Source organism: Sus scrofa, chromosome 17 (genome assembly GCF_054392235.1).
Source record: "Sus scrofa isolate SSC_HxYL_T2T_F1_AM1 chromosome 17, Sscrofa_HxYL_maternal_Yorkshire_Landrace_v2.0, whole genome shotgun sequence".
Classification (NCBI taxonomy): Eukaryota; Metazoa; Chordata; class Mammalia; order Artiodactyla; family Suidae; genus Sus; species Sus scrofa.
The window spans coordinates 23,150,383-23,175,000 of record NC_139399.1 but is presented as its reverse complement, the minus strand read 5'-3'; positions in this window follow the sequence as shown (position 1 = coordinate 23,175,000).

Below are 24,618 nucleotides of genomic sequence, written 5' to 3'. Positions count from 1 at the left end.
TAGTTTCTTGGCTTTTCCATGACATGTATAACTAGTTTTTTCATCAATATATTAATTTGGATTATAAACAATAGGTAATGATGGATGCAGGATTTTTTAAATTTCTAGAATAATAGTATCTTCCAAATGCCATAGGTTTTATGATATATGGATTCCTGAAGTATCAACTTGTACATGATTCCTCTTTCTTCTCCTTGGGTTTCAAGTAGATTTGACATGCTTTATCAATGTAATTTTTCTATCAGCATAGACAGCAGGTAAGCATTCAGAACTAGCAGGTAACACCAAACTCACTGTAACAACATTAATAAGACGTGTGCAATGCAAAGGTAATGCTTTTAGTGAGATATTTATAAAATCTAATAGTTGGAGTAGATATAATAGGAGGCAGATAGGAAGTAGTAATTGTAGGGGCGTGGTTAGTTGTTGCAAATTTCTAGGTAGCTAACCACGTAAGTCAGGTCCCCATGTTCCTGTAAACCACCAACAAAACAAATGTTATTTTCTGTTCTTCAGCTTTTTATCTAAAAATGTAAGTCTTTTTAAAGGTCACAGCCTTAAGAACAGGCTCTATTTCAGGCTTTATTTCTGTATATTTCAGGTGCAGAGCCAGCATGACTATGCATAGGCAACAAAACATAAGGGTTAGAGCTAAAGAAACAGATCTAATATGAAGTCAGATTTGTTCTCCCTTTTACAGTAGTATTAAAGTACTCTGCTAATTGTGGTAGAAGTAATTCATTTTCCAAAGGAAAGCAAAAGTCAAGGGCAGCTGCTGAGGGTAACTTATATTTGAGCTCAGTTAGAAAGAATGCAAAGAAATTTTGAAAATCTACCATCCATAAAAGCAGAGTAGCATTGGAGAGATTAAGTTTAGCCCACTGTAAATTGTCATTACTACTTCAATTATATTACTACTATATAAATTATCTGAATAATATTTTTATATCTTTAAATTGAAGTATAGCTGATTTATAACATTGTGTTGATTTATGCTATACAAAAATTTATTTAGCTATACATATATACGTGTATACTCTGTTTTAATATTCTTTTCAATTATGGTTTATCATAGGGTGTTGAATAGAGTTCTCTGTGCTACAGAGTAGGACCTTGTTGTTCATTCCTTCCATATATAATAGCTTAACATATATTAATCCAAACCTCCCACTCCATCTCTCCCCCAGTTCCTCCTTGGAAACTACACGTTTGTGGAGTAAACTCTTTTATACTGGTTGGTGGTCAGTGATATGAGCACAATTTGAAAGAGATTGAATAGGAGTTCCTATTGTGGCTCAGCAGAAATAAACTGAACTATTATCCATGATTCCTGACCTCGTTCAGTGGGTTAAGGACCTAGCATTGCTGTTAGGTGTGATGTAGGTGGCAGACATGGCTTGGCTCTTGTGTGACTATGGCTGTGGTGTAGGCCTGAAGCTGCAGCTCCAGTTCAATCCCTAGCCTGGAAACTTCCATATGCTGCAAGTACGGCCCTAAAAAGCCAAAGTAAAAGAAAAAAAAAGATAAAGTGAATAATTGGATTAGTTTACAAAATGCCCATTTCTGAGAAACAATTCAGGAAAATATGCCTTTGAAACTATATTATCATTATTACCATTATTATTACCTTGTGAATTACTATTTCTTAATAATAGGTATCATCTACTGCTACATAAATGTATTATCACAAACATAACAGCTTAGAACCATACATATTTATTACCTCAGTTTCTGGTGGTCAGAAACCCACGGCCTAACTGGGTCCACTGCAAGGCTGCCATCAAGGTAGCTACCTTCACACTGAGGTTCCACCAGAGAAGAATCTGTTTCTAAACTCACATGGCTGTTGAAAAAACAACCTTCTGTTACTTGTGGGTTCTTGCTGGCTGTTAGATAAAGGCCTTGCTTTGCAGCCTTCTCCAACAGGCCAGCTGACTTCATCAAGCCAGCAAGGAAGAGAGTCAATGGAGAGAGAAAGCCTGCCAACAAGATGGAATTTACAATTGAATGTAACACAATCATGTAAGTGAGAAACCATCCTCTTTGCCATATTCTATTGGTTAGGAGCAAAGCACAGTTCCTGCCTATGCTCAAGCAGAGGGAAGGCTTGAAGACAAGGAGGTGGAGATAATTGGGAGTCATTTTAGTATCTGTTTGACACAGCCAGTACATGAGGAACAGGAATCAACCATCATGGTTATCCTTCTAAAGATAGTGTCTCAAAGAATATAAAGAAAAGTAGTATGTTCTGGAGTTCCCGACGTGGCGCAGCAGAAACGAATCCATGAGGTTGCAGGTTCGATCCCTGGCTTCACTCGGTGGGTTAAGGATCCGGTGTTGCTGTGAGCTGTGGTGTAGGTTGCAGACGCGACTCGGATCTGGTGTTGCTGTGGCTCTGGCATAGGCCTGAAGCAACAACTCCAATTAGACCCCTGGCCTGGGAACCCCCATGTGCCATGGTGAGGCCCTAAAAAGACAAAAGACCAAAAAAAAAGAAAAAGAAGAAAAGTAGTATTTTCAACATGCCCTGTCTTGCTGAACTTTTCCAAAGCCAAAGTGTGCCAGTGAAGGACCTCCTTTAAAAACATCAGGTCCTCATTTACTGTCCAACTGGAAAGCAAAATTCATTCAAGTCTATAAGACTGACAAAAACAGGTGTTCCCTGGTGGCTCAGTGGGTTAAGATCTGGCATTGTCTCTGCTGTGGCTCTGGTTACTACTGTGGCATGGGTCTGATCCCTGGCTTGGGAACTTCCAAATGCTGTGGACATGGTCAAGAAAAAAAAGCAAAAACTGACAACAACATCTTATATTTCATGTTTTGTGTCTTGAGGAGCTTTGAGATACTGTAATTTCCCTGATAACTATGCATAGTCAGAACAAGGTGGTTATTACTAATCCCCATTTTAACATAAGAAAGCAGAGAACCAGAGAGAATGAAATAACTTGCTCAAGGTCACACCGCTACATGGGCCCCTGTCTGGAGGTTGCTGTTAATTACAGACAACCTCCAGCCAAAGGTCTCAGTTCCTGCTTAGAGAAGCCTGCATCCATTGACTAGTCCAGGCCAAGGGTACCAGGCCCAGCTCTGTGCCCATAAAATATATTACTGGAAGTGAAATTACTAAATAAAAATGTAAGAACTTTTTTCAGTGAGTCAAATGTATGACTGGGAAGATATGTATACATTCCCATTTGGAGACGTTATCCACAGCAATGGTCCTGAACTTTGTTACTTGCTGGAACTTGTTATCTTTATGATGCCGTAAAAGTGCAGGAAGTGTAAATTAGCTGAGAATGTTTTTTGAATTGGCAAAGTTCTGAAAACCCAGATGGTAATATACACAGGGTTCTCTTCATCTTATGGATGAGATGTGCTGGTGCTGGGCTTTTTTTTTTTTTTTTTTAATCATTTTTGTTTAATACATATTAATGTATTTATATATTCAGTCAGTTCCTTTCATAATTTCTAACCCTTCTGAAGTCAATTTTACCCCCAGCATATAATATATTGTGGCCTTGGGCAAATGACTATAATTCCTAGAGCCTCAGTTTTCTCATCCATAAAATGGGAATAATGACATATATCTAATATAGTTACTATGATGAGTTAATAGATGCAAAGTATATGGCATAGTTTCTAAATATTACAGGAAGAAAAGAATTCTTTAAAAAAAAATTTTTTTTTTAAGGGCTGCACCCACGGTATATGGAAGTTGCCAGGCTAGAGGTCGAATCAGAACTACAGCTGCCGGCCTATGCCACAGCCACAGCATCTCAGGGTCCAAGCTGCATCTGTGCCTATACCACACTCATAGCAATGCTGGCACCCCGACCCAACTGAGCAAGACCAGGGATCAAACCCACATCCTCATGGACACTAGTCAGAATCATTGCCACTGTACCACAATGGGAACTCCCAAAAGAAAATAATTCTTACTTTGATTTATCTCCTGTCTTTTGAATACATCTTTTATTTACTCAATACTTGCCCAGTTACTTCATAATCCAGCCTAATTTGTGTGAGATACTCCCAGTTTATGTTCTCCTGGATAATTATTGGTAGCTCTTCTTTTCAAGCTCAAAAATGCCCTGGTCTCAATGATAATTTTTAGTCACTCCTCCAATGGCCCACCCAGTGATGAGGCACAAAGCCAGAGAAGTTTCTGCAAATGTTCTCCACCCATATTTTATTTTTGCTCTTTAGTTTGGGGCAGCTTTTAGAAAACCAAGATTCAAGCAGCAGAAAGGCACACTGTCCCCAAAGTCAGCCGCCATTAGAAATTCCTCTCTGACTTCTAAGAAAGAGTGACTCACGGCGGTGGGGGTTGGGAGGTGGTCAGATGGGAAAGAGAAATTTTGGAAAGGATGTCTACTGTAGGAAGACATAAACTCTCTCTCTCTCTCTTTTTTTTTTTTTTTTTTTTTGTCTTTTTAGGGCTGCATCCGTAGCACATGGAAGTTCCCAGGCTAGGGGTCCTATTGGAGCTACAGCTGCTGGCCTACACCACAGCCACAACAAGGCAGGACCTGAGCAGTCTCTTCGACCTACACCACAGCTCACAGCAATGATGTATCCTTAATCCACTGAGCGAGGCCAGGGATTTAACCTGCATCCTCATGGATCCTAGTCAGGTTTGTTATCACTGAGGCACAAGAGGAACTCCCATAAACTCTTTAAAAATCCTTTCTTCTTACACTTTATTGATCTCTTTTCTTTTGCATGAAAATAGTATCTCCCTCAATAATCATTACTAATAAATGGTTGTCTCATACCTAGCGGTGTCTTGGCACCTTCCTGATGATGTTTCTGGCTTTATGCCATAGAAGGGAAAGCAAATCAGAATTAAACAGCTCTTATTCTGAATCCTTTTCTCATATACTTCAGTGTTTGAATAAATTGCTGGAACTACCAAAGGCTATTGAAATAAGATAGAAACAATAATGCTAGATTCTATAGAGGACAGATTTCAAACTGGAGGCAACAAACGGAGCCATGATCCATAAAGATAATGTTTTAGGTCAAAATTTAAAAGTTCACACATAAAAAAGTCTAGGAGCTCATTTATCCACTTTGCATTATGTGGAAATTTAAAGTCTCATGACATGGAAACCTGTGAATTTATTCACCTTCTTGCCTGACAGAGGCAGCTTAATCAAATTCATCTGTCTTAGACAGATACTGAAGAGTAAAGCCTGGGTAGATGGGTTTCTTTAAAATCTGAAGGTTTAATTTTTCATTTTGCTTTGCTTTGCTTTTCCTTTTTTCTTTTCCTTTCTCTTTCCCTTTTTAAAATGTTCTTTTCATTTTTTTCTACCTTATTTTAGCTTCAAGTTAAGGACTGGCTCATCCCAATCAGGGTCATAAAGTGAAAGCTGCGAACCTGTTGATTCATGGCTCACACTGAAGCAAATACCCATCCCAAGAAAAATTCATCACCCTGAGTGCCATAAGCTTTCAAACAAGTTTCCAAGAGCATCTTTAAAAATTTTCCTAGAGTTCCCATCGTGGCTTAGCAGGTTAAGGACCTGATACTGTCTCTGTGAGGATGCAGGTTCAATCCCTGGCCTCGCTCAGTGGGTTAAGGATTCGGCATTACTACAAGCTGTGGCATAGATCTGTGTTGCTGTGGCTGTGGCACTGGCCTTAGCTGCAGCTCTGATTTGACCCCTAGCTTGGGAACCACCATATGCCACAGGCGTGGCCATAAAAACAAAAATCTAAAACAACAACAAAATAAATAAATAAATAAAAACTTTTCCTATTTGAGAAGGGCTCTAGAAAAATAGAATTGGAGAATTTAAAGGGGTTGTGTGAAGGGCGAGCAGATGCCAGAGATGCAAATCGGCTAAAGCCAGTTGACTTCCATTTATTCTATAACTAAAACTATTCCACTAAATACAGTAGCCTTTCTTCTCCTTTGCGACGATATTAGTAGTAAAGCTTATATAAGCCTGAGAAAAAGCAAGGGGAAAAAAACCTTTTCAAATCTCTGAAGTGGTACCCTGGGGCGTCACAGTGCACGTTTCAGACAGAAGGGCTCCACGCTATAAGCAAAATATGCTTGATTTCAAAGGGAGGGTGGCATGTGGATACCAAATGATCTCCAGTTGGAGCACTTTAATTAGGCACATCTTGCATAACCAAAAACCAATTTATTTCATGACTACTTGAATTCACAAATAGGAGATCCCTATGACACTTAGGGTACTCTAGGAGGAACCTGTGTATATTTTATATGCAAGTGTAAAAGCACTCAGGCACAACTTTAAGGACTTTATGTAGACTGATTTGTTTCATCCACATCACTCGAGTTGGGTGGGATTATTATCCCACTTTGTAGATGGGCCAACTGGGGCTCACGCAGTTTAAATAACTTGCCCTAGGTCATATAGCTAATAAGTGGCAGAGCAGGAATCTGTGTTTCAAAGGACATCCCTTCACCATAACATTGTATATGGCCTGTACATCTGATCCATGGACAGTGGCAGATAATTTGTTGTGATGCCAATGAAGGGGAAAATGGCTACTAGGAAAGTCTTCTTTCTTCCCTGTTAGTTCTTATCGCATAACATGGATTCAGAAAGACTGACACTGAAACTTAATGTCTAGGGTGTTTGGTAGGTGGGTGAATAAACAGTGATAGTGTTCATGAGGTAAGGAAGGCAATTGAGCATGAAATGGGAAACACTAGTTTTGAGAGGGATGATAGCTTCCCATGGAGATCACAGAATGTTTACTACATACGTATACAAAGGGAAAGTAAACTTAGGAAAGTCTCTTTAAGAGTTCCCCTTCTGGTTCAGCAGGTTAAGAACACAACATAGTGTCTGTGAGGATGAGGGTTCAATTCCTGGCCTCTCTTGGTGAGTTAAGGATTCAGTGCTGCAGCCAGCTACAGTGTAGGTCAGAGATGCAACTCAGATCCAGTGTTGCTTTGCCTGTGGCAATGGCCTCAGCAGCAGCTCCAGTTCAACCCCTGACCTGGGAACTTCCATTTGCTGTGGGTACAGCTGAAAAAAGAAACAAAAAAAAGTTCTTTGAATATAGACAATTACTATTTTGAAATCACTCAAAATATGTAGTATCATAGCCAATTTTTTAAAAAACACAGCTTTTTAAATTGAAGTATAGTTTACAATGTTGTGTTAGTTTGAGGTGTGCAGCAAAGTGAAACAGTTATCTTTTTTTAAACATACCAGCAGGTAGAACTGAAAAGATGATACCCACTTGAGGCATTCTATTTCATAGATTATTCTTAGATCAGAATAAACGTCACCAGAATGTATATCCATTTTACTGACTACTTAGCTATATCTATTTAATTTGTTTTCCAATTGGTCATTCATTTGAGTTTTTACCTAAATCTTAGAATAGTACAGATGTTTAATCATCTTCAAAGTGAAATTCATCCCCAGATGGAGATTCTCAAAACACCCATTTTTCATGGTTTCCATCCACAACATAACACAATTAGTGTACTTGAAAAGACCCACATACGCATGAGTTTTAATCAGCTTGGGCTGAGTTTCAAGGTCCTGGTGAAGTTTAAAGCCAGGCTCTTCTTGCCCAGTCTCAGGTCAAGTTACAAAAGATTCTATCCCCTTTATGAGAACTGAGGAAAAGCATCAGCTCTTGAGAGATGGAACTGGCATTCCCTCCCAGAAGCTGAGAAACAGCTCTCCTAAACCATTCTTGATTTGCAAGGGTAATAGAGCAGGAATTCTGTGATGAAGGTGGATTTGCACAAGCTCCTTTAGGTCATTATATTGACAGTATCATTGTGTTCAGATAGAGAATGCATCCAGTCCTCCAATCCACAACTTGCAACTAAACCAAATCTTCGTTTTATGAAGACAATAGCAAATTCAATTAGAAACTCTAAGCACTCCTGGATCAACCAGGTCATATACAATTAACTTTAATTGGTACCTCTCCAGAGAGGTACATTCTTTACCTGCAGTCAAGGGATACTCAGAGAGGTGTAAAATTCTTTCTTGACTTTGAAAAACATCAAAGCAATTCCTTCTAATCTAAGCCTTATAGCCAGCCCTAAGCAGTAACTAAGGTTCCAACAGCCAATAAAGAAGCACTGAGGACTTAAAGAAAGAAATTCCACCTATTTTTTCTAAAAATGCACATGGAATATTGATCAGGAAATGAATAGACACTTGGAGAGTTTAATTCCCAACTCCTAAATGTCCTCTAAGAAATCTTAAGCTCGTGCCCCAGATTGCAAGGATGATTTTGTGGGCATTTCAAGGAAGAGACCATGGAAGAATAACCAGACAGACCATTTCAATCATTGTCTTTCAAGGAGTTATTTTATAAAGATAATTAACTAAAAGCAAATTAATGATAACATCTGGTGCCTTCCAGCTGGAATGTAAATGTGGCTGGATGGCTTTGGGGGTAATCAGACATATAATTTGGACTCTTTAAGAAATAACAGGACTTAATAAAAACTTATTATAATAACAACAACTAAACTCATCTTGGTGATCATTTCACACACGCACACCAAAAAAAAAAAAAACCAATAGGAGATGAAGAGACAATTTTTAAAGACATTATATAGATTTGAGAAAGACTGAAATGATAAATAGAAGTCCTCTCTGTAGCAGAATATTGAGTGAGATCGTGTACAACCTGGACATCTGATCTCAGTTCTAATTCCAGGTAGGTAGCTGGGCAAGACATAAATTCATTAATTACACTGAGACTTGGTGTTTACATTTGTAAATGAAGACATTGCAATAAGAGCAATCTTCATAACTTCTTCCAGTTCATAGAGTACCATAGGGGGCTTGCACAGGGCCAAGCTTTTTTGGGTACCTCTTCTGTGAGAAGCCAGGAACAAAATATGAAATTGAATTTTTCTATTTTTAGGCTAAAATGGAAACAGAGGTGGGAAGGATAAAAGGAATCCATCATGCAAAAGAAACAGTTTTTGTTTTACATTTCAAACCCAATAGAAATTCTAGCCCTCCAAGGATATTATGAGGCTGTAATCTTAGCCCTCCACTTACCTGACCTTTAGCAGCAGGGAGTAGGCAGCAGCAAATAGGGCTTGGAAGTCCACTTCCTAAATCAGTCTCACTCCCTCCAACTCCTGCCCTTTTTGTGAATTATTACACCACCTGGCACCAGGAATATTATTGACTCTGGAGCAGGGAGCTTAATTTTGCAATAAATTTTACAGATTGCTAACTGAAAAACAAGAACAAAAATGAACTACTAGGTAGTTGAAACCACCGACTCTCTCTGCTCCTTCCTACCCCTGGGTAATTTATGGCAGCAAAGCTGGGCTCCCACACTGCGGCTGCCACTTTGGCTTGGCTGCTTTGCTGGCCGCGCGTGGGGCAGCAGGCCAAGGAAGGAAGCCATGCTCTCTTGTCTGTGGATTTCAAACCACACCGTGCACGCTGGAATTCCCACAGCCACCCCTACCGTCTTAGCTCTTGAGATCCCAGAGGTAAAAGTAAGTGAGAAAGTGGGGGCACAGTTATGATGTTTGGTGGCAAGAGAGGAAAGGAAAAAATGCTTTGCAGTGGACTGGAATTTTCCTTCCATATTTTTCTATGCTTCTCAGTTCAACATGTATTTATGGGCCACTCACTCTATGTTGAGCACATGGTTAATGTACTAGAGTAAAAAGTTGTATGAGACATCATGTCTAATCACGTCAGGTATTGCTGTGTAACAAATTGCCCCCAAACAGTGCTTGTGAAGTCAGTTCTTGGGTCAGCTAGGGGCTGGACCATACAGGTTGGCTTTGTTTACAATGACTTGGTTTTACTCGAAGCAGTCTCCTCCTTCAGCACATTAGCCTGGACTGGAAATTCTGCACTAGCAGAACCTAAGAGAAAATCAAAATACACAAGTACTTTTCCAGCCTCCGATTACATCAAGTTTGCGACTATTCCACTGGCCCCCAGTAAGATGCATTAAGACATACAGTCAAGTCCAAGTGTTGGAGGGCACTATCCAAGGTTGTGGATATAGAAAAATGTGAAAAAGTGGGGCCCTTCATGCAAATCTGTCTACCATAACAACCTTGAAGAGCTTGCAGTACAGAGAGAGAGGTAAGCATGTAGGTACTGTGTGTGCAATGACAGACGTCTAATGGAAAAGCACCTCCTGTGCTTAGATGAACAAGGCATCATGTTAGGAAAGGGGCCAAGGACTCTAAATTGGGTTTTGAAGGAGAATATACACAGTGGTAGAGTATGGAGAGGAGGCAGAGAGAGGAATATTCAACAGAGGGGAGGGCTGGAGCTCCTGTTGTGGCTCAGTGGTTAACTAGGAACCTCGAGCTTTCGGGTTTGATCCCTGGCCTTGCTCAGTGGGTTAAGGATCCAGCGTTGCCATGAGCTGTGGTGTAGGTCACAGAGGAGGCTCAGATTCTGTGTTGCTGTGGCTCTGGTGAAGGCCAGTGGCTACAGCTCCGATTAGACCCCTAGCCTGGGAACTTCCATTTGCCTCAGTTGTGGCCCTAGAAAAGACAGAAAAAAAAAAAAAAAAAAAACAAATAGCGGGGAGAGCTGCTAATCATGTGTATATGTCTATAGGACAACCAAAGTCTCTACTATCTTCTATGTTTACCATGTTGACCTTCCAGAAAATAGCTGACTTAGGGACTTACAACCATAAGCTGTGGCCTCTTATGTGTCTTCCCATTCTTTCCATGGTTCACATTGATGTCCAGGCTCTTACATCTTAGGCATTCCTGGTGGTCACGTCTGGCCTCAGAGAAGCTCAAATGCAGCAACGAGTGGAGTTAAGGATGTTATAAGTTCCCTCTGCAAAGTGTGTTCTTTCCAAACTGGCAAGCTAGCTATAGGGTTTGACAGGCTTCGCCAGTCTGCAATGCTACTGAATATTATCAAAAGTCAAAAATTTAAGATAGTTTTTAAAACCCAACGGCCGATGCTTATAGCCTTTAGAAATCCACTGGATGTAACCTCTCTACTTTGTAGAAACAAAAAGAAGCAGTGCAAATGGTGTTGGAAATTGTTTGAATGGGAAGAGGCCAATATATACCAAATGAAATAGAGAGTGGGTAAAATACATCTCTTTGAGGGAGCTGCTAGTTAGCACTCCCTGAAATCAAAGGCATTTCTGTTGTTATAGTCACAGAAAAGGCTGGAGAAAGATTTTCATGTCAGGAAAGGACTGAAAAGCCATATTGTTTGCTTTGTAAAAAGGCATAAAGTGATAGGGCTGCTGAAGTCTGAAGATGCTGTTATCTAGAAGAGAAGGCATCTTCACACCTTCGTTTATCTCTCCATTCTGTTTCCCTGAGAAGCCGGGACCCCTATGCCAAACGCAAGTGGACTGAATCTTCCCAAAGCTTCACCAAGGCACCAAGGATGGATTTAGGCCTAACAACATTAAGTTTCCAAGCAGGAACAGGACCAGAGTCCTGCTAGTTGCTTTCTTTAATATGTAAATGAGTCCAAGCTATGCTCCCGGATATACACAAGAAGAGAGTTCTTTCTATGAGCTTCTATTATATCAGTAACATGGCAGCAATATGCAGGAATCTAGATCATACCAAGAAACAGACTGGATAAAAAAACAAGAGCCTACAACATGCTGCCTATAAGAGACCCATCTTAGGGCAAAGGACGCATGTAAATGGAAAGTGAGGGAATGGAGAAAGATATTTCATGTGAATGGAAAGGAAAGCATGAGTTGCAATACGCATAGCAGATGAAATAGACTTTAAAACAAAAGCCATAAAGAAAGATAAAGAGGGATACTATTTGGGAGTTCCCACTGTGGCTCAGCGGTTAATGAACCTGACTAGCATCCATGAGGACGTGGGTTCAATCCCTGTCCTCCCTCAGTGGGTTAAGGATCCAGTGTTGCCATAAACTGTGGTGTAGGTTGCAGATGCAGCTTGGATCCAGTGTTGCTGTGGCTCTGGCATATGCCAGCAGCTATAGCTCCGATTCCACCCGGAGGTTTTAGGGAACCTCCATAAAAAGATAAAACAAACAAACAATAAAAGACAAAAAAAAAAAAAAGAGCAATACTATTTAAAGGTAAAAGGATAAATTCAAGAAGAGGATATTACAGCAGTCGATATAGGAGCACCCAAATAGATAAAGCAAATACTGATAGATCATGCCAAGAAGATGTCAGGTGATCAAAATGGACCAATTTCTTCAAAATGCTCAGCTGTGGTCAAGGTTTCCTCTTTCTCAAGTGCTTCTTTGTGTATGTGTGTGTGCATGTGTGTGTGTCTTTTTGTCTTTTTTTTTTTTTTTTTTTTTTTTAGGGCTGCACCTGCAGCACATGGAGGTTCCCAGGCTAGGGGTCTAATAGGAGCTATAGCCACTGGCCTACACCAGAGCCACAGCCACAACAGATTCAAGCTGCGTCTGCAACCTACACCATAGCTCACGGCAATGCCACTGATCGAGGCCAGGGGTCGAGCCCGCAAACTCATGGTTCCTAGTTGGATTCGTTTCTGCTGCGCCACGATGGGGATTCCTTGAGTGCCTCTTGATGACTCTTAGGGAGCTGGTCTGTAACAAAGGGTTTGTTATCATGAACTTCTAGTATGGGTACATTTTTAGAACAGGAATTGACAACATTTTGATGTAAAAAAATCAAATAGTAATGCTTTTGGCTTTTTCAGGTCATATGGTCTCAATCATGGTTACCCAACTTTGAAACTGCAACTTAGAAGCAGTCACAGGAGTTCCCGTCGTGGCGCAGTGGTTAACGAATCCGACTAGGAACCATGAGGTTGCGGGTTCGGTCCCTGCCCTTGCTCAGTGGGTTAACGATCCGGCGTTGCTGTGAGCTGTGGTGTAGGTTGCAGACGCGGCTTGGATCCTACGTTGCTGTGGCTCTGGTGTAGGCCAGTGGCTACAGCTCTGATTCGACCCCTAGCCTGGGAACCTCCATATGCCGCGGGAGTGGCCCAAGAAATAGCAACAACAACAACAAAAAAGACAAAAAAAAAAAAAAAAAAAGAAGAAGCAGTCACAGACAACACATATAAAAATGAAGCTATCTGGATTTCAATTAACTTTACATATAAAAACAAAGTGTGGGCTCAACATGTCCCTAGTTTGCTGTAGTTGGCAAACTTTGCTTTAGAGCCTCAAGTACTATCTGGAATTCTGTAGAATCTTTTCCTATTAAGGCATACAGTATCTTGAAAAGTTTAATTTCCTCAGATTTTTATGGAAATCTCCAGATATCACAATCATTTTCCAAAGCATAATGGACATATTTTGCTAGTGCTCAAGCAGTGATGAGCAAGAGTTGGCAGATAAATACATTGGCTTTTTCACGCCTCAGATGAGACAACTTTGAGACAGATTCTACAGGGTCTCCCAGATGGCCCAGCAGGAATGGGTTCCAGTTGACCACAATGGGTACCCACCCACCTTACCTGGTATTCACATTCTTTCCCTTGTCACTTCCCCACTCCCCTCTCACTGATTCCTGCACCTCTCCACTAAAAACATGCACCCAAACCCCAATCGTGGCTAACATTTAAAATTCCGTGATCATGACTTTTTCATGTATTTCCACTGCATTATTATTCCTAAAAAAATATTTAAGAAAGTGGCATTAAATTAGTTAGTAAATTTGGGGAGTTCCTGTCATGGCTCAGCAGTTCACAAACTCAATTATCATCCATGAGGACGCAGGTTCAATCCCTGGCCTCACCCAGGGGGTTTAGGATCTGGCATTGTCATGAGCTGTAGTGTAGGTTGCAGATGCTGCTCGGATCCCGCATTGTTGTGGCTGTGGCATAGGCCAGTGGCTACAGCTCCATTTTGACCCCTAGCCCGGGAACCTCCATATGCCTAAAAAGACAAAAAGACAAAAAAAAAAAAAACTGGTTAGTAAATCTAAAATTTTAACTATAGATAGATAGATTGATCTCAAATTAGATGATTGCACAGATGGCTAGAGAGCTGAAGAATGAAGAAACTTGTCATCCATCCAAGAAGTCACATAAAAAGTCCAAGGTTCTTTGATATATATATTTATTCATGTTGGAAATGGTGTTTGAATAATAACTTTCCCAAAATAAGAATATGTCCACATGACAAAGTAGGTTCAGGAATAAAATCAGTTTCCAAGAAGTCGAATTTAATTTATCACATGTAAATTTGCTCACAGACATTTAATGTCTCTTAACCTCTATACCTCGGTATAACCTTTTATCATATTATGTCCCTTTTAGGAAAATTATGACACAGATCATGCTCCTTGGTGACTGCTCATTTACATGTTTAAAAACCCCTCATTTGGGAATAGAAAGCTTATTTTTGGTGACCTCGCAGAAACTGAAGCTTAGCTCTGCCCAAAGAGGTGGAGCAAAGCCAATTAGAGAATATCCTGAGAACAATGTCATGCACTTCAACCACATCTCTGTGATTTAAAGGAAGACAAGTGCAAGGCACCAAAACGTAAAAGAAAGATGCCTCCTCCATAAATCTGGTCATGTAATATTTCTATTGAGATTGTTTGGAAGAAATACAAGAGGCTTCCAAGTCAACATCTGACCTGATATAAGATCGTATCAGGATAACATAAATGTGTTTCAAAGAGGAAAAAAAAACCTGGGGCGTTCCCGTTGTGGCTCAGTGGTTAACGAATCCAACCAGGAACCATGAGGTTGTAGGTGTGATCCCTGGCCTCGCTCAGTGGGTTAAGGATCTGGCATTGCCATGAGCTGTGGTGTAGTTCACACACGTGGCTCATATCCCGTGTTGCTGTGGCTGTGGTGTAGGCCTGTAGCTACAGCTCCGATTGGACCCCTAGCCTGGGAACTTCGATATGCCATGGGAGCAGCCCTAGAAAAGACAAAAGGCAAAAAAAAAAAAAAAAAAAAAAAAAAAAGGAAAAAAACCCCAAAGCTCTAAGTGATTTATTTATCAAATTGTGCATTTTTGAACATTTTAGAAAGCCACATTTGAGCTTCTTTTTGTATGTAATCAAGGACTTTTCCCTAAAACCACTAGGCTCTTACGAAATCTTATCTAAGTTAAATTCTGGAAAATGTAAACACTTCCTTGAATTTTTTGACCTATGATGTGATGTCATTTAGGAAGTGCTGGCTAGGGATGTTTTCCCCAAGTCAATCTTCACTGGGAAAATTATTTAAGCTCCAGTCTAGGGTTGTCCTGGCCTAAGCAGCAGCCACTGGCTACATGTACCTATCTAAATTTAATTAGCATTTCATAAAATTTTAAATGCAGTTTTTAGTCACACTGGCCACATTTCAAGGACTTAATAGCCATCTGTGGCCACTGACTACCATATTAGTGCAGATTTAGAACACTTCTGTCATTACAGACAGCTCTGCCCTGGGACAAATGTCTGAAAAAATGGAAAAAGAAATAAAGGGAATGGATTATCTTCTTTATTTACCTCCATTCCAAGTTTACAAGCACATGTTCCCTTCACCAAATACATCCTAGACAGCAAAGGTCATAAATCTTTGTGGAGCCACAAGGTGTGGGAGAAGGTAAGCTGTTAGCAAGAGGTTATGGCCTTATTGCAGGAAATGGGAGTCACTGCCTGCCACATCCTGAAAACAAATGGGGTTCCAGTACCTCATTTCGATTCAATGTAAAAATCCCTTTCATTGCTCTGCAGTTTTGTCAACACTTTCTTAGGGAAATGATGTGCAAAATATATTACTGCCCTCCTTTATGCTTTTCTTCCACCTGTAATTATTATCAGCCCTATTGCATATGCTCATGCTAACTGACTGACCCTGAATACTTTGCAGAGTAAGCAAACAGCTTTCAGAAACAAAATATTCAAGTCTGCCGGATGACCAGTAGAACCTGGATTTTCAAGATTTAAAAATATTAGAATTTCATTGATTCATAACACTTCAGTTTTTTTAAATGCGCAATATCTTAACACCAGTTGGTGGTGCAACTTTGGTCACAGTTATGCATGTGAGATATCAGGTTTGGTCAAAATTGGTCAGCAAATGATCACCAGTTTCACTCAATTGCTAGCAATAGATAGAAAAAAAAAACCATAAATAATGACAACATTCACTTACAATGTTTGGAATATGTTTCTTGTAAAATCTATCCGTAGCACTGGGAAAACTGTCCATGTATTTTTATATCCAAGAGTCCATTTTAGTTCAAATCATCTCTCTCGCTCTCCTTTTTTTTTTTTTTTTTGCCTTAAACTTCCCAGTTATTCATTTTTTTCCCCAGAATACCTCTTTCTTTTTGTTTTCAATTCTTTCTTAGTCAAAAGTTAAACTGGACTTCCTGTTGTCCTGTTGTGGCTCAATGGTTAATGAATCTGACTAGGAACCACGAGGTTGTGGGTTCGATCCCTGGCCTTGCTCAGTGGGTTGAGGATCCGGCGTTGCCGTGAGCTGTGGTGTAGGTCACAGACACAGCTCAGATCCGGCATTGCTGTGGATGTAGTGTAGGCTGGCGGCTACAGCTCCAATTTAGACCCCTAGCCTGGGAAATTCCATGTGCCACAGGGGCAACCCTAGAAAAGACCAAAAAAAAAAAAAAGTTCTAGTATTCTAGTTTCTGGGCCCATTGGCAATGACAACATCCTTAAATTGGAAAAGAAACAATGCCCTAGGCGTACATATCAGGAGATTACCCTGGGAATTTAGGACTTGCCGTCTTCTACAGTGTGTCTTGTACTTTGGTGAAAGTTTTATATCTCACCTCCCTGCAAATGCTCTTCAAGTTCTCATAGGACTCAGACATCCAGCCATCAGAGAGGAAAGGCAAACCCGAGAACCTGCAGTTGTCCCCAGGAACTTGACTGTTCTCTGCCAGTCACTTCCGGCCAGGGTCCCCAGCCAATTTGCCGGCTCCCAAACTTGCGCCGCAGTCATCAGCGACAGAAACCACTCCAGGAGCAGAAGCCGGCTTGTGGCCGTGCTTAACCCAGACTTCCTAACAGTATCACATCACAAAACCATACCAGAGTGCATCTGGCACACATTTAAGGCCAAGTTGGCAGTATTTGATACGAAAAAGAAACCCAAGTCTGAATTAGCATCCCACAAGGTTGTTTTCACAAGTCATAGATGTAGTGCAGAGGCATGCGGAGTAAAGCCCACAAAACGCCCACGAACCTTTCCTTAAATGAAAGCGGGGTTGCCTACTTCCAATGAATTCCTGGGGAAAAACCACCAGCAAACAAAACACACAGAAACAACGACCCTCACCCCCCAGCTTTGTCACCTTAACTTTTGCTTGCCCCAAGGAAGATCTTGTTACCTGGACACTTTCTGGGGGCTTATATGGAACAAGTACCTTGGCCAACTTTCAGATGGGAACCTAAATTAGGAACAGGCTTTAATCTATCCCTGAACCTGTAATTCCAAGTCGCACTTACTTCCAGTTTCCAGAATGAGCCGGATCTCATCTCTGCAAGTCTTGAATGCCAAGCAGAAGCCTGGCTTTCAGGAAATATCGCTTTGCCTCAGAATACAAATTTATCACTTACAGGTGGGATTCAAGCTACATTCCTACTCCATTCACTTTCCAAAACATTGAAATAGTGATTGGAAAGTTGATTTGGGAGCATGAATCAGGAAGGAGCTGGAAGAACAAGTAGAAACAGTTTCAGGGAGTTCCTGTTGTGGCGCAGTGGAATCGAATCTCACTAGTATCCTTGAAGATGTGGGTTCAATCCCTGGCCTTGCTCAGTGGGTTGGGGATCCGGCGTTGCTGTGTGCTGTGATGTAGTTCGCAGATTTGGCACAGATCCTGTGTTGCTGTGGTTGTTATGCAGGCCATCGGCTACAGCTCCAATTCAGCCCCTAGTCTGGAACTTCCATATGCTGTGGGTACAGCCCTAAAAGGAAAAAAGAAAAAGAAAAGAAATAGTTTTAAGGGATACATAATCAATGCAGACCATGACAGAGCTGTTATAGTAACTAGAGTTACTGAAAATAGTTATGCTTTTTTTCTAAATATGATACTAGTGGAATAGTCTAATATTAAGATGGAATATTTAGGAGTTCCTGTTGTAGCCTAGCAGGTTAAGAACCTGACATAGCATCCCTGAGGATGCAGGTTTGAACCCTGGCTTGACTCAGCAGTTTAAGGATCCAATGTCGCTGCAAGCTGCAGCATAGGTTGTGTATGCAGCTCCAATCCAGTGTTGCTGTGTCATAGGACAACAGCTGCAGCTCCAATTCGACCCCTGGCCCAGAAACTTCCATATGCCTTAGGTGCACCCATTCAAAGAAAAAAAAAAAAAAGTGGAATATTTACAATCAGAAATTTCCTTGAAAAGCAGGGACATATGTTCTTCTTTGAAAGCAAGCAAAGAAATCCTAGAACTTTTTGAAGAAAATAGGGATGAATTTTTAATAATTATGGAGCAGGAAAAGTCGTTTTATTTTTTTTAATTTATTTATTTTTTGGTCTTTTGTCTTTTGAGGGCCGAACCTGCGGCATATTGAGGTTCCCAGGCTAGGGGTCTAATCAGAGCTGTTGCTGCCAGCCGACACCACAGCTACCGCAATGCCAGATCTGAGCCGTGTCTGCGACCTACACCACAGCTCATGGCAATGCCAGATCCTTAACCCACTGAGCCAGGCCGGGGATCAAACCCAAAACCTCATGGTTCCTAGTTGGATTCGTTTCTGCTGCACCACGATGGGAACTCCAGGAAAAGTCATTTTAAACCAAAGAATACAGAAGCCATAAAGAAAAAAAACAACACTGTTAAATCTGATAAACAAGTAAAAATTTACAAAAATTAAATTGTTTTTATTAAATTAAAACATTAAAATCAAATGGGCAAAAAGGAAAAGAATCCTATATATAAGCTGTGACATAGTCTCAAAATTACTGTCACCATGTAACACTTTTTTTAATGTTCCTCATTCTCATTCACTGCTTGCAAAACATGGGACAAGTAACTAATTTCTTGAACTTACACAATTTGCCCACAAATCAATAGGAATGAGTCATACACTATCTATAAAGATACAGAATGTCAACTATTGTAGAAAAAGAAATACGAAGAGCCTGTAAAGCTATAAGAAGATACTTAAAACCACTTTGTTTTTTAAACATCAATGAAAACTATGAACTTAAAGCTAAAATTTTACCAATAAGATTGGCAAAAATTAAAATTCCTATGTTGCGATAGTTTTGAGGCAGTGTCCTGTACTGCTGGGGTCCCTGTAAGGGGTGCAACATTTTTAGAGGGAACTTTGACAAATGTGCATTCTCTTTAACCTAGAAATTCTATTAAGAACTTATCAAACAGATAAAGTCACAAAAGTATCAATATATGAACATGCATTTTAGCATTGCATTATGTTCATTTTAGCATTGTATTTAATAGCAAAATAAAAAAAAATTAGGCAAACTGAATGTCCAGTAACAAGAACTGACTAGATACATTTCTGTGTATCTGCTGTATAAGGACCGCTGCTGCCCTGGTCCAAAAAATGAGCTATATCTCTATCCTGAGCTATTAGGTCAAATCACCAAAATAGCAATTTCGTATGATTCAATCCAATAGAAAAGATGTCCAGATGTATTACTGGGGAGGCGAGGTGCAATATATTATTATAGAGAAAAACATAAAGTACAGTATAGAATAAGGGATCATTTGTATATGTGCATGCATATTCTCTTCCTCCAGAAGTATACAGGAAATTGTTAAGAATGACTATGGGGTTGGGGGTTCAGGGAGTGGATATAATTGCTATTTTTCATCTGGCACATTTCTGGATAGTTTGATGTTTTTGACATTCATATGTAATACTTCTACTGAAAAAAATAACAAAAATTCCCCCAGCCAACTTGCTGAAATGCTATTCAGTGAGAAAGAATTAAATCAGCCTTTTAGCTTGAAAGAGCTATTCTCTGGTGAATGGCAGGACCACAAAAGAAGCTCATTACCATCTCCTTCAAACCCAATGAAAGGGGTAAATTTGGTCCTTGAGCATAAACAGTAATTATCCATGCATTTCCTTGCAACTTCTTTATAAAGATTTCAAGGGAATGAATTACAGTGGATTGAGTTTCATGTAGCAGTGTTTGCCCAATGCAGGTGAAATTCTGAGCCATCTTTGATCCAGGTGGCACAGATACACAAAACCCGCAACATCCAGGGCACATATCTCATTAGTTCCTAACCCTGCCAAAATAGGGAACTGACCAAGGGAGGTAAAATTTCCAGGTGGTGAAATTCCCTTTCTTTTCCATGTGTGGCTTAGTAGACTAATGCCTTGATTTAAAAAAAAGAGAGATGTTATGAAACAAAGTGCATACTCAGTTTTTCTGATTTTTAAACTTATTCTCATGGTGGAGCTTTTTTTTAAAAAAAAATGTTTAGGATATTTTTAAACTTTTATTTAAATTTATTTTGAACTTACACAAGTTTGCCCACAGATCAATAGGAATGAGTCATACACTATCTTTAAAGATACAGAATGTCAACTATTATAGAAAAAGAGAAGTAGCAGGAAGCATTTTTAAAAATCCATATAATCTTTATCTGTTTTATATATTGTTAGTATTTTGTCTTACTTGTTTTGTCATTTGCTCTTTTATATTCCTGCTTTTTTAGTACCACCCCCCTTATTTTCTGAGACACATCAGTGTAAGTTTTATACACCATGGCCGTTACTCCTAATACTACTTAAATATGTATTTCCTAAGAGTAAAAACATAAAAATATTCTCCAACATAACCAGTCAGTGACCAACTTCAGTGAATTTAACATTGATACGATACTTTTTTTTTTTTTTTTTTTTGGTCTTTTTAGGGCTGCACTTGTGGCATATGGAGGTTCCCAGGCTAGGGATCTAATAGGAGCTGTAGCTGCCAGCCTGTGCCACAGCCACAGCAATGTGGGATCCGAGCCTTGTCTGCAGCCTACACCACAGCTCATGGCAACTCAGGATCCTTAATCCACTGAGCGAGGCCAGGGGTCAAACTCCCAACCTCATGGTTCCTAGTTGGATTTGTTTCCGCTGTGCTAAGACAGGAACTAACATTGATATGATACTGATACTCTTCCACTTCTACCATCTGCATACATTTTGTTAACTGACCCAGTAATGTCCCTTGCGGTATATTTTCCCTTCCAGTTCAGGATCCAGTCTTGGATCACACAGTGTGCTTAGCTATTGAGTCTTCAGTGCTATGCTGGTAAATGTTTAACAACCACTGTTGTGGTGGATAATTACCTCCCTTCGTAACAACTGTCATTTCTGCAATGTAGGCATTCGCGCCATAATCAATTTCAAGCTATCAAAATGGTATCACTGAACTTACAGTTGGAAAGAGGTGTACAAAGTTGGCTCTTTCAGCTAAATGAGAGTCTCTTTATTCTGCTTTTTATCTGGAACAGTTCCTCAGTCTTTATCTTTTAGGACTGACTTTTCTTTTTTTTTTTTTTTTGCTTTTTATAGCTGTACCTGCAGCATATGGAAGCTCCCAGGCTAGGGGTCGAATTGGAGCTGCAGCTGCTGGCCTATGCCACAGCCACAGTAATGGAAGATCCAAGCTGAGTCTGAGAACTATAAAACCACAGCTCACAACACTGCCAGATCCCCAACCCATTGAGTGAGGCCAGAAATTGAATCCCCATCCTCATGGATACTTGTTGGATTTGTTTCTGCTGCGCCACAATAGGAACTCTCTAGGACTGACATTTTTAAAGAATATGATACTTTTAAAATAAAAGTTAATGCTCCTCATTTGGGGCTTCTCTGTTTTCCTCATGTTTAGATTCAGTTTATGCATCCCCAGCTGGATTATGGCAGATGACGTGTGCCTTTCTCAGGATATCACACTTGGGTGACATAAAATGTCCATCTGCCCACATTTACGATATTATATTTACTCCCTGCATGAGGGTGTTAACTAATTTCTCCACTCTGTACTTAATAGTTTTCTCCTTATCTAAAGGAGAGACACTTTAAAACTTCTCCTCATTAACCTATCTTGATAGCTTTTGTATTTAAATATTTGAACTGAAAGATTTTAGAATCGAAAAGAAACTTTTTTATCAGAATTAATTTTTAAAATGAAAGAACTGGTGAATTTCTTTTTCTTTTTCTTTTTTGTCTTTTTAGGGCCACACCCAGGGTACATGGAGCTTCCCAGGCTAGGGACCCAATCAGAGCTGTGGCTTTTGGCCTATACCACAGCCACAGCAATGCCAGATCCAAGCTTCATCTGTGACCTACACTGCAGCTCATGGCCATGCTGGATCCTTAACCCACTGAGCAAGGCCAGGGATCAAACCAGCATCCTCATGTATACTAGTCAGGTTTGTTACCACTGAGCCATGACAGAAACTCCAAAACTGGTAAATTTCTACTCTAAAGAGAAATTTATGGATTATACATTAATATCCTAATGGGCATCCGAGTTGAAAAATGGCAAAATCCAAAGCAACGGATTTTCAGAGTGTTTGTATTTTCCCTTAAATACCAAGGTACAATCTGTTTTTTTCAAAGTGGGGTCGATAATACCTACATTTTCAGCATTATTGTGAAAATGAGAGATACATTAGAGTATATATACTGTATATACTCTAACGTGTCAGTAGCATATAACATATTACAGGGTTCAATCAATGGGAGCTAAGGAAATTACATATTGAAAATAGTTTACCTTCCATTAAAATTAAAATATTCCATTATAAATTATATGGGAAGATCATGGTTTGGGGAAAATGAAGTGAAATCAATTGAATAAAACAAGGATGAATGATTCTTGGCCCATAAATATGTGTGTAATATTTAGGATCCCCACTTAACCAATGAGCTGATACATTTTAAATGTTCTTGGGCTATACTGGGATCTGCAGGACAAACTTTAACCATTTTGAAGGAGTCCAAAATCCCTGGAAGAGGGAATCTAAGGTAAGAGATAAATTCCCAAGAACAATATAGGGAGCACTAAGGATGAAATTAAAAAATGGTAAATTGGACTTCATCTGAATTTAAAACCGCTGCTCATCAAAAGACACCATTGAGAAAGTTGTAAGCCAAACCAAGGATTGCAAGAAAATATTTGCAATGCATTTATTTGACAAATAACTTGATTCTTGCATTGGTTTTCTATCACCACTTTAACAAATTACCACAATCTTAGTGACTTAACACAAATATGGGGAGTTCTCCTGTGGTACAGTGGGTTAATGATCCAGCATTGCCACTGCTGTGGTTTGGGTTTCTGTGGACGCAGCCAAAAAAAAAAACACGAAACAAAACAAAAAACCACCAATCAATAAAACAAACAAAAAAACCACAATGCAAATGTTTTATCTCACAGCTCTGGAGGTAGGCTGGGCTGGTTCCTCTGCTGTTCTGAATCTCACAAGTCCCAGTCAAGGTATCAGCCATCCTGGGCTCTTATTGGTGGCTTTTGGGGAGAATCCACTTCCAAACTCACTCAGGTCACTTTTCTGGAAAGGAAACACTCTAGTCTTAACTGAGACGACTGTTATATGTGTCTACGATTGTCATCAAACAGCATTCAGTTTCTTGAGACTTTTAAGCTGAAGACCTCATTTTTGCTGGCCATCAGCCAGGAAATTCTTTCAGTATCTTCAGGCTGCCTCTATTCTTTGTCGTTGGTCCCCTCTATCTGTAAGCCAGCAGGCGTGTGTCAAATTCTTCTCATGATTTAAGTCTCTCTGGTTTTTTCTTCTGCTTTGTCTTGTCTTTCACCAGCCAGAGAAAAAGTTCTATGCTTATAAAGCCTCATGTGATGAGATTGAGCCAGCCAAATAATCCAGTCACCTCCTCATTTTCAGGTCCTTAATTTTAATTCTGTCTGCAAAATCCCTTTTGCCATTTAATGCAACATATACATAAAATCCAGGGAGTAGAATATGGACGTTTTGTGAGAGGGATTGTGTGGGGGAGCATTCTGCCTACCATAGACGTACATCCAGAACGTATGAAAATCACATGCTACTTAATAACACAAGCTATTTAAAAGGAGCAAAACACTCAAGTCTTTTGAATTAAGCCCATGGAAACACTATCAAAGTCATTTACCATCAGAGACATGCAAAGTAAAACTACACAGAGATCCTACTTCACACCCACTCTAATGATTAACACAAGCCAGGTGAAAATGTAGAACAATAGGACCCTGATATATCCTTCAGAATGTAAACTAATATAATCACTTTTTGAAACCCAGTTTGGCAGTTCCTAATAGCCTTAAATTGACTCTTGTCATATGATCTAGCAGTTCCTCTCCTAGGTGTTTACCCAGAAGAAATAAAAGCCTATGTCTACAAAAAGACGTATATGTACATATTACTCATAATAACAAAGACCTATTAACAATTCAAATATTGATCAACAAATACGGGAATAAACAAATTATGGTAAATCTGTACAAGTCTACTTATTCATACAAAAGGATGCACTAACAATGCAGTCAACAACATCCGCAAATCTTAAAAACGCAATGCTTAGTGAAAGGAGCCAAACTAAAAAAGTATGCGCTATATGACTTCATTTAAATGAAGCGAACAAAACCGCAAATTTTTAGTGTAGAAATCAGATGAGGGTTGCTTGGAGGGTGGGATTTGGGAGCCCATTGGACATATTATAGGAGAACTTTCTGGTAAAGGAAA